The sequence below is a fragment of the Rattus norvegicus genome, chromosome 5, assembly GCF_021556685.1.
Source record: "Rattus norvegicus strain SHRSP/BbbUtx chromosome 5, alternate assembly SHRSP_T2T, whole genome shotgun sequence".
Lineage (NCBI taxonomy): Eukaryota > Metazoa > Chordata > Mammalia > Rodentia > Muridae > Rattus > Rattus norvegicus.
In genome coordinates, this window is record NC_141538.1 from 137,113,283 (window position 1) to 137,127,698 (window position 14,416).

The 14,416-nt window shown below is 42.4% G+C and overlaps 1 long non-coding RNA gene across 1 annotated transcript in view; it reads right to left on the reverse strand.

The window, feature by feature from the left end:
* LOC148005999 (uncharacterized) overlaps positions 1-10,923 on the reverse strand; it is a 50,292-nt gene extending 39,369 nt beyond the window's left edge. Inside the window, exon 1 of the long non-coding RNA XR_015621082.1 lies at positions 10,559-10,923. This is a non-coding gene — a long non-coding RNA (uncharacterized LOC148005999). The remainder of the gene's footprint in view (positions 1-10,558) is intronic.
* Between the last annotated feature and the right edge of the window lie 3,493 nt (positions 10,924-14,416).

Below are 14,416 nucleotides of genomic sequence, written 5' to 3' on the forward strand. Positions count from 1 at the left end.
GCTCCCTGCACACACATCTCGGACGCCAGAGGAAAAAGCCAAAGACCATCTGGAACCCTGGTGCACTGAAGCTCCCGGAAGGGGCAGCACAGGTCTTCCTGGTTGCTGCCGCTGCAGAGAGCCCCTGGGCAGCACCCCACGAGCGAACCTGAGCCTCGGGACCACAGGTAAGACCAAATTTTCTGCTGCAAGAAAGCTGCCTGGTGAACTCAAGACACAGGCCCACAAGAACAGCTGAAGACCTGTAGAGAGGAAAAACTACACGCCGGAAAGCAGAACACACTGTCCCCATAACTGACTGAAAGAGAGGAAAACAGGTCTACAGCACTCCTGACACACAGGCTTATAGGTCAGTCTAGCCACTGTCAGAAATAGCAGAACAAAGTAACACTAGAGATAATCTGATGGCGAGAGGCAAGCGCAGGAACCCAAGCAACAGAAACCAAGACTGCATGCCATCATCGGAGCCCAATTCTCCCGCCAAAACAAACATGGAATATCCAAACACACCAGAAAAGCAAGATCTAGTTTCAAAATCATATTTGATCATGATGCTGGAGGACTTCAAGAAAGACATGAACACACTTAGGGAAACACAGGAAATCATTAATAAACAAGTAGAGGCCTACAGAGAGGAATGGCAAAAATCCCTGAAAGAATTCCAGGAAAACACAATCAAACAGATGAAGGAATTAAAAATGGAAATAGAAGCAATCAAGAAAGAACACATGGAAACAACCCTGGATATAGAAAACCAAAAGAAGAGACAAGGAGCTGTAGATACAAGCTTCACCAACAGAATACAAGAGATGGAAGAGAGAATCTCAGGAGCGGAAGATTCCATAGAAATCATTGACTCAACTGTCAAAGATAATGTAAAGCGGAAAAAGCTACTGGTCCAAAACATACAGGAAATCCAGGACTCAATGAGAAGATCAAACCTAAGGATAATAGGTATAGAAGAGAGTGAAGACTCCCAGCTCAAAGGACCAGTAAATATCTTCAACAAAATCATAGAAGAAAACTTCCCTAACCTAAAAAAAGAGATACCCATAGGCATACAAGAAGCCTACAGAACTCCAAATAGATTGGACCAGAAAAGAAACACCTCCCGTCACATAATTGTCAAAACACCAAACGCACAAAATAAAGAAAGAATATTAAAAGCAGTAAGGGAAAAAGGTCAAGTAACATATAAAGGGAGACCTATCAGAATCACACCAGACTTCTCGCCAGAAACTATGAAGGCCAGAAGATCCTGGACTGATGTCATACAGACCCTAAGAGAACACAAATGCCAGCCCAGGTTACTGTATCCAGCAAAACTCTCAATTAACATTGATGGAGAAACCAAGATATTCCATGACAAAACCAAATTTACACAATATCTTTCTACAAATCCAGCACTACAAAGGATAATAAATGGTAAAGCCCAACATAAGGAGGCAAGCTATACCCTAGAAGAAGCAAGAAACTAATCGTCTTGGCAACAAAACAAAGAGAATGAAAGCACACAAACATAACCTCACATCCAAATATGAATATAAAGGGAAACAATAATCACTATTCCTTAATATCTCTCAATATCAATGGCCTCAACTCCCCAATAAAAAGACATAGATTAACAAACTGGATACGCAACGAGGACCCTGCATTCTGCTGCCTACAGGAAACACACCTCAGAGACAATGACAGACACTACCTCAGTGTGAAAGGCTGGAAAACAACTTTCCAAGCAAATGGTCAGAAGAAGCAAGCTGGAGTAGCCATTCTAATATCAAATAAAATCAATTTCCAACTAAAAGTCATCAAAAAAGATAAGGAAGGACACTTCATATTCATCAAAGGAAAAATCCACCAAGATGAACTCTCAATCCTAAATATCTATGCCCCAAATACAAGGGCACCTACATACGTAAAAGAAACCTTACTAAAGCTCAAAACACACATTGCACCTCACACAATAATAGTGGGAGATTTCAACACCCCACTCTCATCAATGGACAGATCATGGAAACAGAAATTAAACAGTGATGTCGACAGACTAAGAGAAGTCATGAGCCAAATGGACTTAACGGATATTTATAGAACATTCTATCCTAAAGCAAAAGGATATACCTTCTTCTCAGCTCCTCATGGTACTTTCTCCAAAATTGACCATATAATTGGTCAAAAAACGGGCCTCAACAGGTACAGAAAGATAGAAATAATCCCATGCGTGCTATCGGACCACCACGGCCTAAAACTGGTCTTCAATAACAATAAGGGAAGAATGCCCACATATACGTGGAAATTGAACAATGCTCTACTCAATGATAACCTGGTCAAGGAAGAAATAGAGAAAGAAATTAAAAACTTCTTAGAATTTAATGAAAATGAAGATACAACATACTCAAACTTATGGGACACAATGAAAGCTGTGCTAAGAGGAAAACTCATAGCGCTGAGTGCCTGCAGAAAGAAACAGGAAAGAGCATATGTCAGCAGCTTGACAGCACACCTAAAAGCTCTAGAACAAAAAGAAGCAAATACACCCAGGAGGAGTAGAAGGCAGGAAATAATCAAACTCAGAGCTGAAATCAACCAAGTAGAAACAAAAAGGACCATAGAAAGAATCAACAGGACCAAAAGTTGGTTCTTTGAGAAAATCAACAAGATAGATAAACCCTTAGCCAGACTAACGAGAGGACACAGAGAGTGCGTCCAAATTAACAAAATCAGAAATGAAAAGGGAGACATAACTACAGATTCAGAGGAAATTCAAAAAATCATAAGATCTTACTATAAAAACCTATATTCAACAAAATTTGAAAATCTTCAGGAAATGGACTATTTCCTAGACAGATACCAGGTATCAAAGTTAAATCAGGAACAGATAAACCAGTTAAACAACCCCATAACTCCTAAGGAAATAGAAGCAGTCATTAAAGGTCTCCCAACCAAAAAGAGCCCAGGTCCAGATGGGTTTAGTGCAGAATTCTATCAAACCTTCATAGAAGACCTCATACCAATATTATCCAAACTATTCCACAAAATTGAAACAGATGGAGCCCTACCGAATTCCTTCTACGAATCTACAATTACTCTTATACCTAAACCACACAAAGACACAACAAAGAAAGAGAACTTCAGACCAATTTCCCTTATGAATATCGACGCAAAAATACTCAATAAAATTCTGGCAAACCGAATTCAAGAGCACATCAAAACAATCATCCACCATGATCAAGTAGGCTTCATCCCAGGCATGCAGGGATGGTTTAATATACGGAAAACCATCAACGTGATCCATTTTATAAACAAACTGAAAGAACAGAACCACATGATCATTTCATTAGATGCTGAGAAAGCATTTGACAAAATTCAACACCCCTTCATGATAAAAGTCCTGGAAAGAATAGGAATTCAAGGCCCATACCTAAACATAGTAAAAGCCATATACAGCAAACCAGTTGCTAACATTAAACTAAATGGAGAGAAACTTGAAGCAATCCCACTAAAATCAGGGACTAGACAAGGCTGCCCACTCTCTCCCTACTTATTCAATATAGTTCTTGAAGTTCTAGCCAGAGCAATCAGACAACAAAAGGAGATCAAAGGGATACAGATCGGAAAAGAAGAGGTCAAAATATCACTATTTGCAGATGACATGATAGTATATTTAAGTGATCCCAAAAGTTCCACCAGAGAACTACTAAAGCTGATAAACAACTTCAGCAAAGTGGCTGGGTATAAAATTAACTCAAATAAATCAGTTGCCTTCCTCTATACAAAAGAGAAACAAGCCGAGAAAGAAATTAGGGAAACGACACCCTTCATAATAGACCCAAATAATATAAAGTACCTCGGTGTGACTTTAACCAAGCAAGTAAAAGATCTGTACAATAAGAACTTCAAGTCACTGAATAAAGAAATTGAAGAAGACCTCAGAAGATGGAAAGATCTCCCATGCTCATGGATTGGCAGGATTAATATAGTAAAAATGGCCATTTTACCAAAAGCAATCTACAGATTCAATGCAATCCCCATCAAAATACCAATCCAATTCTTCAAAGAGTTAGACAGAACAATTTGCAAATTCATCTGGAATAACAAAAAACCCAGGATAGCTAAAGCTATCCTCAACAATAAAAGGACTTCAGGGGGAATCACTATCCCTGAACTCAAGCAGTATTACAGAGCAATAGTGATAAAAACTGCATGGTATTGGTACAGAGACAGACAGATAGACCAATGGAATAGAATTGAAGACCCAGAAATGAACCCACACACCTATGGTCACTTGATTTTTGACAAAGGAGCCAAAACCATCCAATGGAAAAAAGATAGCATTTTCAGCAAATGGTGCTGGTTCAACTGGAGAGCAACATGTAGAAGAATGCAGATCGATCCATGCTTATCACCCTGTACAAAGCTTAAGTCCAAGTGGATCAAGGACCTCCACATCAAACCAGACACACTCAAACTAATAGAAGAAAAACTAGGGAAGCATCTGGAACACATGGGCACTGGAAAAAATTTCCTGAACAAAACACCAATGGCTTATGCTCTAAGATCAAGAATTGACAAATGGGATCTCATAAAACTGCAAAGCTTCTGTACGGCAAAGGACACTGTGGCTAGGACAAAACGGCAACCAACAGATTGGGAAAAGATCTTTACCAACCCTACAACAGATAGAGGCCTTATATCCAAAATATACAAAGAACTCAAGAAGTTAGACCGCAGGGAAACAAATAACCCTATTAAAAAATGGGGTTCAGAGCTAAACAAAGAATTCACAGCTGAGGAATGCCGAATGGCTGAGAAACACCTAAAGAAATGTTCAACATCTTTAGTCATAAGGGAAATGCAAATCAAAACAACCCTGAGATTTCACCTCACACCAGTGCGATTGGCTAAGATCAAAAACTCAGGTGACAGCAGATGCTGGCGAGGTTGTGGAGAAAGAGGAACACTCCTCCATTGTTGGTGGGATTGCAGACTGGTAAAACCATTCTGGAAATCAGTCTGGAGGTTCCTCAGAAAATTGGACATTGAACTGCCTGAGGATCCAGCTATACCTCTCTTGGGCATATACCCAAAAGATGCCTCAACATATAAAAGAGACACGTGCTCCACTATGTTCATCGCAGCCTTATTTATAATAGCCAGAAAATGGAAAGAACCCAGATGCCCTTCAACAGAGGAATGGATACAGAAAATGTGGTACATCTACACAATGGAATACTACTCAGCTATCAAAAACAACGAGTTTATGAAATTCGTAGGCAAATGGTTGGAACTGGAAAATATCATCCTGAGTGAACTAACCCAATCACAGAAAGACATACATGGTATGCACTCATTGATAAGTGGCTATTAGCCCAAATGCTTGAATTACCCTAGATCCCTAGAACAAACGAAACTCAAGACGGATGATCAAAATGTGAATGCTTCACTCCTTCTTTAAATGAGGAAAAAGAATACCCTTGGCAGGGAAGGGAGAGGCAAAGATTAAAACAGAGACTGAAGGAACACCCATTCAGAGCCTGTCCCACATTTGGCCCATACATATACAGCCACCCAATTGGACTAGATGGATGAAGCAAAGAAGTGCAGACCGACAGGAGCCGGATGTAGATCGCTCCTGAGAGACACAGCCAGAATACAGCAAATACAGAGGCGAATGCCAGCAGCAAACCACTGAACTGAGAATAGGTCCCCTATTGAAGGAATCAGAGAAAGAACTGGAAGAGCTTGAAGGGGCTCGAGACCCCAAAAGTACAACAATGCCAAGCAACCAGAGCTTCCAGGGACTAAGCCACTACCTAAAGACTATACATGGACTGACCCTGGACTCTGACCCCATAGGTAGCAATGAATATCCTAGTAAGAGCACCAGTGGAAGGGGAAGCCCTGGGTCCTGCTAAGACTGAACCCCCAGTGAACTAGTCTATGGGGGGAGGGCGGCAATGGTGGGAGGGTTGGGAGGGGAACACCCATAAGGAAGGGGAGGGGGGAGGGGGATGTTTGCCCGGAAACCGGGAAAGGGAATAACACTCGAAATGTATATAAGAAATACTCAAATTAATAAAAAAAAAAAAAGAAGACACGATCATTTCATTAGATGCTGAGAAAGCATTTGACAAAATTCAACACCCCTTCATGATAAAAGTCCTGGAAAGAATAGGAATTGAAGGCCCATACGTAAACATAGTAAAAGACATATACAGCAAACCAGTTGCTAACATTAAACTAAATGGAGAGAAACTTGAAGCAATCTCACTAAAATCAGGGACTAGACAAGGCTGCCCACTCTCTCCCTACTTATTCAATATAGTTCTCGAAGTCCTAGCCAGAGCAATCAGACAACAAAAGCAGATCAAATGGATTCAGATGGGAAAAGAAGAAGTCAAAATATCACTATTTGCAGATGATATGATAGTATATTTAAGTGATCCCAAAAGTTCCACCAGAGAACTACTAAACCTGATAAACAACTTCAGCAAAGTGGCTGGGTATAATATTAACTCAGATAAATCAGCAGCCTTCCTCTACACAAAAGAGAAACAAGCGGAGAAAGGAATTAGGGAAACGACACCCTTCATAATAGTCCCAAATAATATAAAGTACCTTGGTGTGACTTTAACCAAGCAAGTGGAAGATCTGTATGATAAGAACTTCAAGCCCCGAAGAAAGAAATTGAAGAAGATCTCAGAAGATGGAAAGATCTCCCATGCTTATGGATTGGCAGGGTTAATATATTAAGAATGGCCACTTTACCAAAAGCGATCAGCAGATTCAATGCAATCCCCATCAAAATTCCAATCCAATTCCTCAGAGAGTTAGACAGAACAATTTGCAAATTCTTCTGGAATAACAAAAAACCCAGGATAGCTAAAACTATCCTCAACAATAAAAGGACTTCTGGGGGAATCGCTATCCTAGAACTCAAGCAGTATTACAGAGCAATAGTGATTAAAAACTGCAAGGTATTGGCACAGAGACCGGCAGATAGACCAGTGGAATAGAACTGAACACCCAGAATTGAACCCACACACCTATGGTTTGATTTTTGACAAAGGCTCCAAAACCATCCAATTGAAAAAAGATAGCATTTTCAACAAATGGTGCTGGTTCAACTGGAGGTCAGCATGTAGAAGAATGCAGATCGATCCATGCTTATCACCCTGTACAAAGCTTAAGTCCAAGTGGATCAAGGACCTCCAGATACACTCAAACTAATAGAAGAAAAAGTGGGGAAGAAACTCAAACACATGGGCACTGGAGAAAATTCCCTAAACAAAACACCAATGTCTTATGCTCTAAGATCGAGAATCACCAAATGGGATCTCATAAAACTACAAAGCTGGGGCTGGGGATTTAGCTCAGTGGTAGAGCGCTTACCTAGGAAGCGCAAGGCCCTGGGTTCGTTCCCAGCTCCGAAAAAAAGAACCAAAAAAAAAAAAAAAACAAAAAAACCAAAACTACAAAGCTTCTGTAAGGCAAAGGACACTCTTGTTAGGACAAAATGGCAACCAACAGATTGGGAAAAGATCTTTACCAATCCTACAACAGATAGAGGCCTTATATCCAAAATATACAAAGAACTCAAGAAGTTAGACTGCAGGGAAACAAATAACCCTATTAAAAAATGGGGTTCAGACGTAAACAAAGAATTCACAGCTGAGGAATGCCGAATGCCTGAGAAACACCTAAAGAAATGTTCAACATCTTTAGTCATAAGGGAAATGCAAATCAAAACAACCCTGAGATTTCACCTCACACCAGTGAGAATGGCTAAGATCAAAAAATCCGGCAACAGCAGATGTTGGCAAGGATGTGGAGAAAGAGGAACACTCCTCCATTGTTGGTGGGATTGCAGACGGGTACAACCATTCTGGAAATCAGTCTGGAGGTTCCTCAGAAAATTGGACATTGAACTACCTGAGGACCCAGCTATACCTCTCTTGGGCATATACCCAAAAGATGCCCCAATATATAACAAAGACACATGCTCCACTATGTTCATAGCAGCCTTATTTATAACAGCCAGAAGCTGGAAAGAACCCAGATGCCCTTTAACAGAGGAATGGATTCAGAAAATGATGTACATCTACACAATGAAATATTACTCAGCTATCAAAAACAATGACTTTATGAAATTCATAGGCAAATGGATGGAACTGGAAAATATCATCCTGAGTGAGGTAACCCAATCATAGAAAAACACACATTTTATGTACTCATTGATAAGTGGATATTAGGTCAAATGCTTGAATTGCCCTAGGTGCACAGAACACATGAAACTCAAGAAGGATGACCAAAATGTGGATGCTTCATTCCTTCTTTAAAAGGGGAACAAGAATACCCTTGTCAGGGAATAGGGAGGCAAAGTTTAGATCAAAGGCTCAGGAAACGCCTACTCAGAACCTGCCCCACATGTGGCCCATACATATACAGTCACCAAACTAGATAAGATGGATGAAACAAAGAAGTGCAGACCTACAGGAGCTGGATGTAGATCACTCCTGAGAGACACAGCCAGAATATGGCAAATACATAGGCGAATGCCTTCATTAAACCACTGAACTGAGAACGGGACCCCCATTGAAGGAATCAGAGAAAAGACTGAAAGAGCTTGAAGGGGCTCGAGAACCCATATGAACAACAATGCCAACCAACCAGAGCTTCCAGGGACTAAGCCACGACCCAAAGACTATACATGGACTGACCAAGGGCTCCAACTGCATATGTAGCAGAGAATAGCCTTGTTGGGGCACCAGTGGTCCTGCCAATGTTGGATTGCCAGTGCAAGGGAATATGGGAGGGGGGGGACAGTCAGTGGGATGGATGTGGGAATGCCGGTATGGGGGAAGGGAGGGATTGGGGCTTGTGGACAGAAAACAAGGAAAGGGAATAACATTTGAAATGTAAGTAAAGAAATATATCTAATAAAAAATTTAAAAAAGAAGGTAGGAGCATAGTACAATCAGGACATGCAGGATTTAAACGTCTCTGCCTTTATTTTGGAAAATAGGTATGAAGGAGTAATTAAAATGACTTGGAAATTTGGGTCTTTCACAAGCTGATGATTGTTGCATTTTTTAGTTGCAACAACATGAAAACAGTTTCAATTGTGAAAAAAAAAATGAATTAGAGACAACACTGGGACCCTAAGAAAGGAAAAAGTTTTTGAATTTAGGAATTAAGTTTTATATAACATTTGAGAGTGGTTCCTTGGGTAAGGAAGTATAGAATATGTAAAATTATATACTAGTAAACGAAGTCAAAATGCTGGGACTCTTACGAGAGTCATTGTGTGTAAGGAACAGAAAGCTAGCGGAACCACTGAGCTAAGGGTTAACTTGATTCTTTCTGGCCACTGCCTGGCAGCTTTGCCCATGTCATTTATCATTAGAGCTTCACAGGAAAATGCAAGTAGCTGACCTCGGAGCTCTGAGCTCTGAGCTCTGAAGTATAATAAGTTAAAGTTAAAGTTTAAATAATGATAAGTTTACAATTATTATTATTTTGGCAACAGGCCTGGGAATAGAGGAAGCTTGAAACTTTGGGGAACCATTGTAATTCTTAGTTCTTTGTGGGATGTAGGTATTCTTTTGAACTTGATTTGGTAATGATTATACAATGTATTTTTCTACCTGCTTTTGGATTATCAATAAAAGGCTGGGGCAAGAGAAGGGCTGGAGAGCATGTGAAGAGTAAATGAGAGCATGTGAAGACTGAATGAGAGGGCATGAGAGAGGGCATGAGGGAGCGATGAGAGAGAGAGTCTGAGAACAAATGTGAGAGTGAGAGAGAGAGCATGAGGAGATGTGAAGAGTGAGTGAGGAGAGAATGTGAGGTGTGGATGAAGAGTGTGTGTGAGAATGAAAGGGTAATGAACAGAGGTGTGCATGAGTGTGGGAGTCCAGAAAAGAAAACCATAATTAAAAGAAAGCAGAGTGCGCAAGAGAATGCAGCTTGTGTACACTCAAGTTGCAAGAGAGAGAGAGAGAGAGAGAGAGAGAGAGAGAGAGACTTTAGCCTTGAAATTGGCTGTCAGTTTGTACCCCAAAACCAGTCTGTGTATTATTTATCAGGCAGCTTCCAGAGATCCCTTCTTCCAGTGAGAACCCCGATCCTGTGACGAGGATGGACCCGGGCACCTCACCATCTTTCAGTTATTTTATTTCTAGAACCCTCCCACCCATTGTAAATAATGTTAGCTCTTTGTTTTGTGTTTCCAGTCTTTCCATGTATTTGTAGCTTTATAGTAGAGTGTACTTCCTATGGATCTGTTTTCTCCTTAAAATTGGGACAGCCATAACTCCTGTGTCCTGGTGTCATGGGGTGAAATGTTATAAAATTCCACGAAAACTTGAATTACTCTTATAACAATTTCTCTACTAAAATATCTAAAGGGTGCTTTTGAGTAATGGAAGATGGTGAATGGTTTAGTTTGGCATTTGGGAGAAGGCAGAGGGAGGTCTAGGAATTAAGGTTCCCTTGATTGGCCTTCTGATTTTTCTTCCTAGGTTCTTACAACTGAAAATCCAGTTCCACAACAGCTTACCTCCATCCTCCAACCATCTGAGGCTCTTGAGTTTCTCCTAGTCTTCCTGCCGTGGCAGGACAGGGCAGGACTCCAGCTTAGCTTCAGGTCTTCCTTCCAGCCTCTCTGAGCCCCTGTACAGGACGGCCATGCAAGGAAGCCCAGAGTTATGACTTCCTGCCGTTCCTCTGTGATGACCTGTGTCTACTCTCCTAATCCCCAGGCAGTCCCAGTAACTCTCCCTAGAAAAGGCCTAGCACACCTACCCCGCAAAGCCAGCTAAGGCTCTTCCTGTAAACCAACAAGCTGTGCCTGTTGACCTCATGCTATCCACAGCAAGCGCCCAGCTGACCTATGTCATGGATAATTCCATGTCCTTACTCACTGCATACCAGAACACAGCAGCCACGGGAACCAAGGTGACAGTCCCTATTGAAGACAGCCTTACAAACACTCTTTATGATAATCACCTAGCAACTCTTAAAGGGTCCCCTGTGTTGAGCCTCTGTGGTGACCATTCCTCGTTGGAAGACTACACATTCATTTCTGGGGGCCAGATGGTGACTTCCAATGCTGATCAGACTTACTATTGGTAACAGAGGATGACCTTCAATAGTGAGTAGAATGTCAATAGAATTCAGGTGACTATTGCCAGTAATGACCAGACAATCTATAGAAATCAGGCAAAAACCTACATGGACCAGAATGTCAAGAGATAAGATTAAAATTCTCAGTACTCATCAGACCTACTATAGTAGTCATATGACTGTTCACAATGGAAACTAGACTCTCTATGGGGGTCAGACAATGCCTTGTGGCAATGACCAGATACTCTATAGGGGTCAGACAGTGCCCCATGATTCTAAGAAGGCTCTCTATGGGGTTGGGGATTTAGCTCAGTGGTTGAGTGCTTGCCTAGCAAGCGCAAGGCCCTGGGTTCGGTCCCCAGCTCCGAAAAAAAGAAAAGGAAAAAAAAAAAAAGAAGGCTCTCTATGGGCAAAAAATAATGACCCATGATTCTAACAAAAGTCACTCTGGGGTCCAGACAATTCCTTTTGATAATGATCAGAACTTATGGGGATCAAGCAATGGCCAACGCTTTTAACCAGACTCTCTATGGTGATCAGACAATGCCCCATGATTCAACCAAACTCTATATGGGGGTCACACAGTGCCTTCTGATACTAACCAGATTCTCTATGGGGGTCAGACAATACCTTTTGATTCTAACCAGGATCTCAGAACTTGTACAGTGATTCTAATAAGACTCTGTGTGTGGGTCCGACAATGCCCTTTGATACTAGCCAGGCTCTCCATAGAAGTGAGAAGACCATGACCAGTGAAGAGCTGACATTTTATGGAAACCAGGCAACACCCTGTGATGGTAACCCAACTCTCCATGGGGATCAAACAACAACCCACTTCAGCGATCATACCTTCTGTGAGGATCAACCAATGAATCCCAGCAGCCAAGTTTCTTACAACTGGACCCAGATAATTGGTTTTCAGACTCTCTGTAGAACTAATAAACCATCCCCATTGATGAACAGACCTTCTAGGGATACCATATGACCTCCTCAGATGGTAACCCAACCTTTTATAGAGGGCAGACAACAACCCCCAATGGTGACCAGACCTGTAATTCAGGATAGAGGATGTCCCTTGTTAGTAGTCAGATGCCCTATGAAGATACAGACTTGGACTTTTCAATCTCCCACATGGTATATGGTCAAAGTTTCCATGTGGTGCCAGAAAACGTCCCACGTAGGAAGAATGACCTCAGGACCCCAACCCAATTCATAGGGAAGTCCCACATCTACCATTACTGTGGACATTCTTTTTCAAAGTCTTCTCACCTCACAGGCCATATTCACAAACACACTGGTGAGTGAGGATCTGTCTGGATATGGGGATTGGGGGATAAGTGACCACAGACCAGCCCTGTATAAGGTTGGCCATTATTTTAAATTATTGCCACATCCTGGAGCTCTGCCCCTGAGGATGCCCTGGGGAAGGCTGTCAAGTTTGGAATTGGGTAGTGAGGTTTTCTCGATCCTCCAGGCTGTAGGGTAGTGTGCGCTGTGCTACAGTCTTCTGTGATGACTTTGCACCGCATGATGGGATAAGTGGGAAACTACCTTGTTCCCTTGTAGAGGTCCCTGGTCTCCCCTTCCCAGAGATGAGTTCTCACCATGTTGTCCACACTGTTCTTGAACACCCAGGTTCAAGAAATGCTGCCACCTGAGTCACCAGGGACCTAGAACTATTGACTGATGTCCATTTCAGGCTCTCAGCTCTCTCTGTGTTGGGACTCTCTCCTTGGACCCTCTTCCTTCTCACTCACGCCTTCATTGCCTTTCTTAGTCAGCCCTTCCTTACCCCCTCTTTTCCAGTTCCATCTTGCTCCCTGTCTCTCCATGTTCTCCTCAGCTGTCCCACTCCTCTTCCTGTCCAGCTCCTCCTTTGCATACCTCAGTGTCCTCTCCATCCACCTTGTTGAACCTTGTGCTCCATCACTGTCAGGATGCCGTCCCATCTTCCCCTGAGTGTAACAAGCATCTCTTTCTCTCTTATCCAGGGGAGAAGCCCTACAAATGCTCCAGATGCACATGGACGTTCTCTCGCTCAGATGAGCTTGACGGACATGTGAGAAAGCACGTTGGGGATCAGCACTTCAAGTGTCAAATTTTCCACGTGACCAATGGACAATCACATCAAATAAAGGGGCAGTAAAAAAAACAAAAAACAAAAAAGCCTCAATGGCTGTAGTGATGGCTCAGTGGTTGAGAGCCTGAACTGTTCCTCCAGAGTTCCTGAGTTCACTTCCAAACAACATCATTACATGGCTCACAACAATCTGTAATAGAATTTGATGCCCTCTTCAGGTGTGTGTGAAGACAGCTACAGTGTGCTTATATAAATACAATAAATCAATGTTTTTTTTTAAATAAGCAAACAAACGGGCAACCTCGGGAGGAAGGAGGTTTGGAAGACTATCTAGAATGTACTAGTGACCTGGGAATTTGGAGACTCTCTGGACTCAAAGGAAGGGGACCCTAGATGAAAGGGCCTACAGTCCAGAGAGGGAACTTATTGAATCCACCTCCAGCAGAGAGAAAGGCCATCAAGTGAGGGATGGGGTTGCTATCCCACAGCCCATGCTCTGACCCATAATTCTTCGTGTCTGAAAGAAATGCAGGGATGGAAATGGAGAAGAGCCTGAGGAAAAGAAGATCGAGTAACAGGCCCAAAGTGGGATCCAGTTCAATGAGAGGCCCCAAGACCTGACCCCATTTCTGAAACATTATGCCATTAGGTTGTGGTCACAAAAAGGGACCTACCAGGACTGATCTCCAAAAGACCTAAAGAGAATCTGAAAGGATCAGATGCAGATATGTGCCCCCGACCAAGGAACAGAAGCTGCTGACACCTCTGATTGAATTAGAGAAAAACTGGAAGAAGCTAAGGAGGAGGGCAATCCCGTAGGAGGACCAGCAGTCTCAAATCTGGACCCTTGAGATCTCTTAGACACTGGATCACCAATTAGTCAGCATACACCATCTGAGCTGAGGCCTCCAACCCATAGACAGCAGAGGACACCCAGTCTGGGATCAGTCAGGGAAGATGCACCTAACCCTCAAGAGACTGGAGGCCCCAGGAAGTTTAGAGGCCTTGTTGGGTGGGTGGGATGGCGACATCCTTTTCAAGACTGCTCGTGGGTAGTTCCAGAGTTGGGGGGAAGTGTGAGATGTGGAATAATCTGGGGGTGAACCGGGAGGGGAATAAAATCTGGAATATAAAAATGAATAAAGCCGTGTCCATGGAGAGAAGCTGAGGCCCCATGCTCCAGCCCGAGGCTGCCAGCGCTGCGACGTGGAC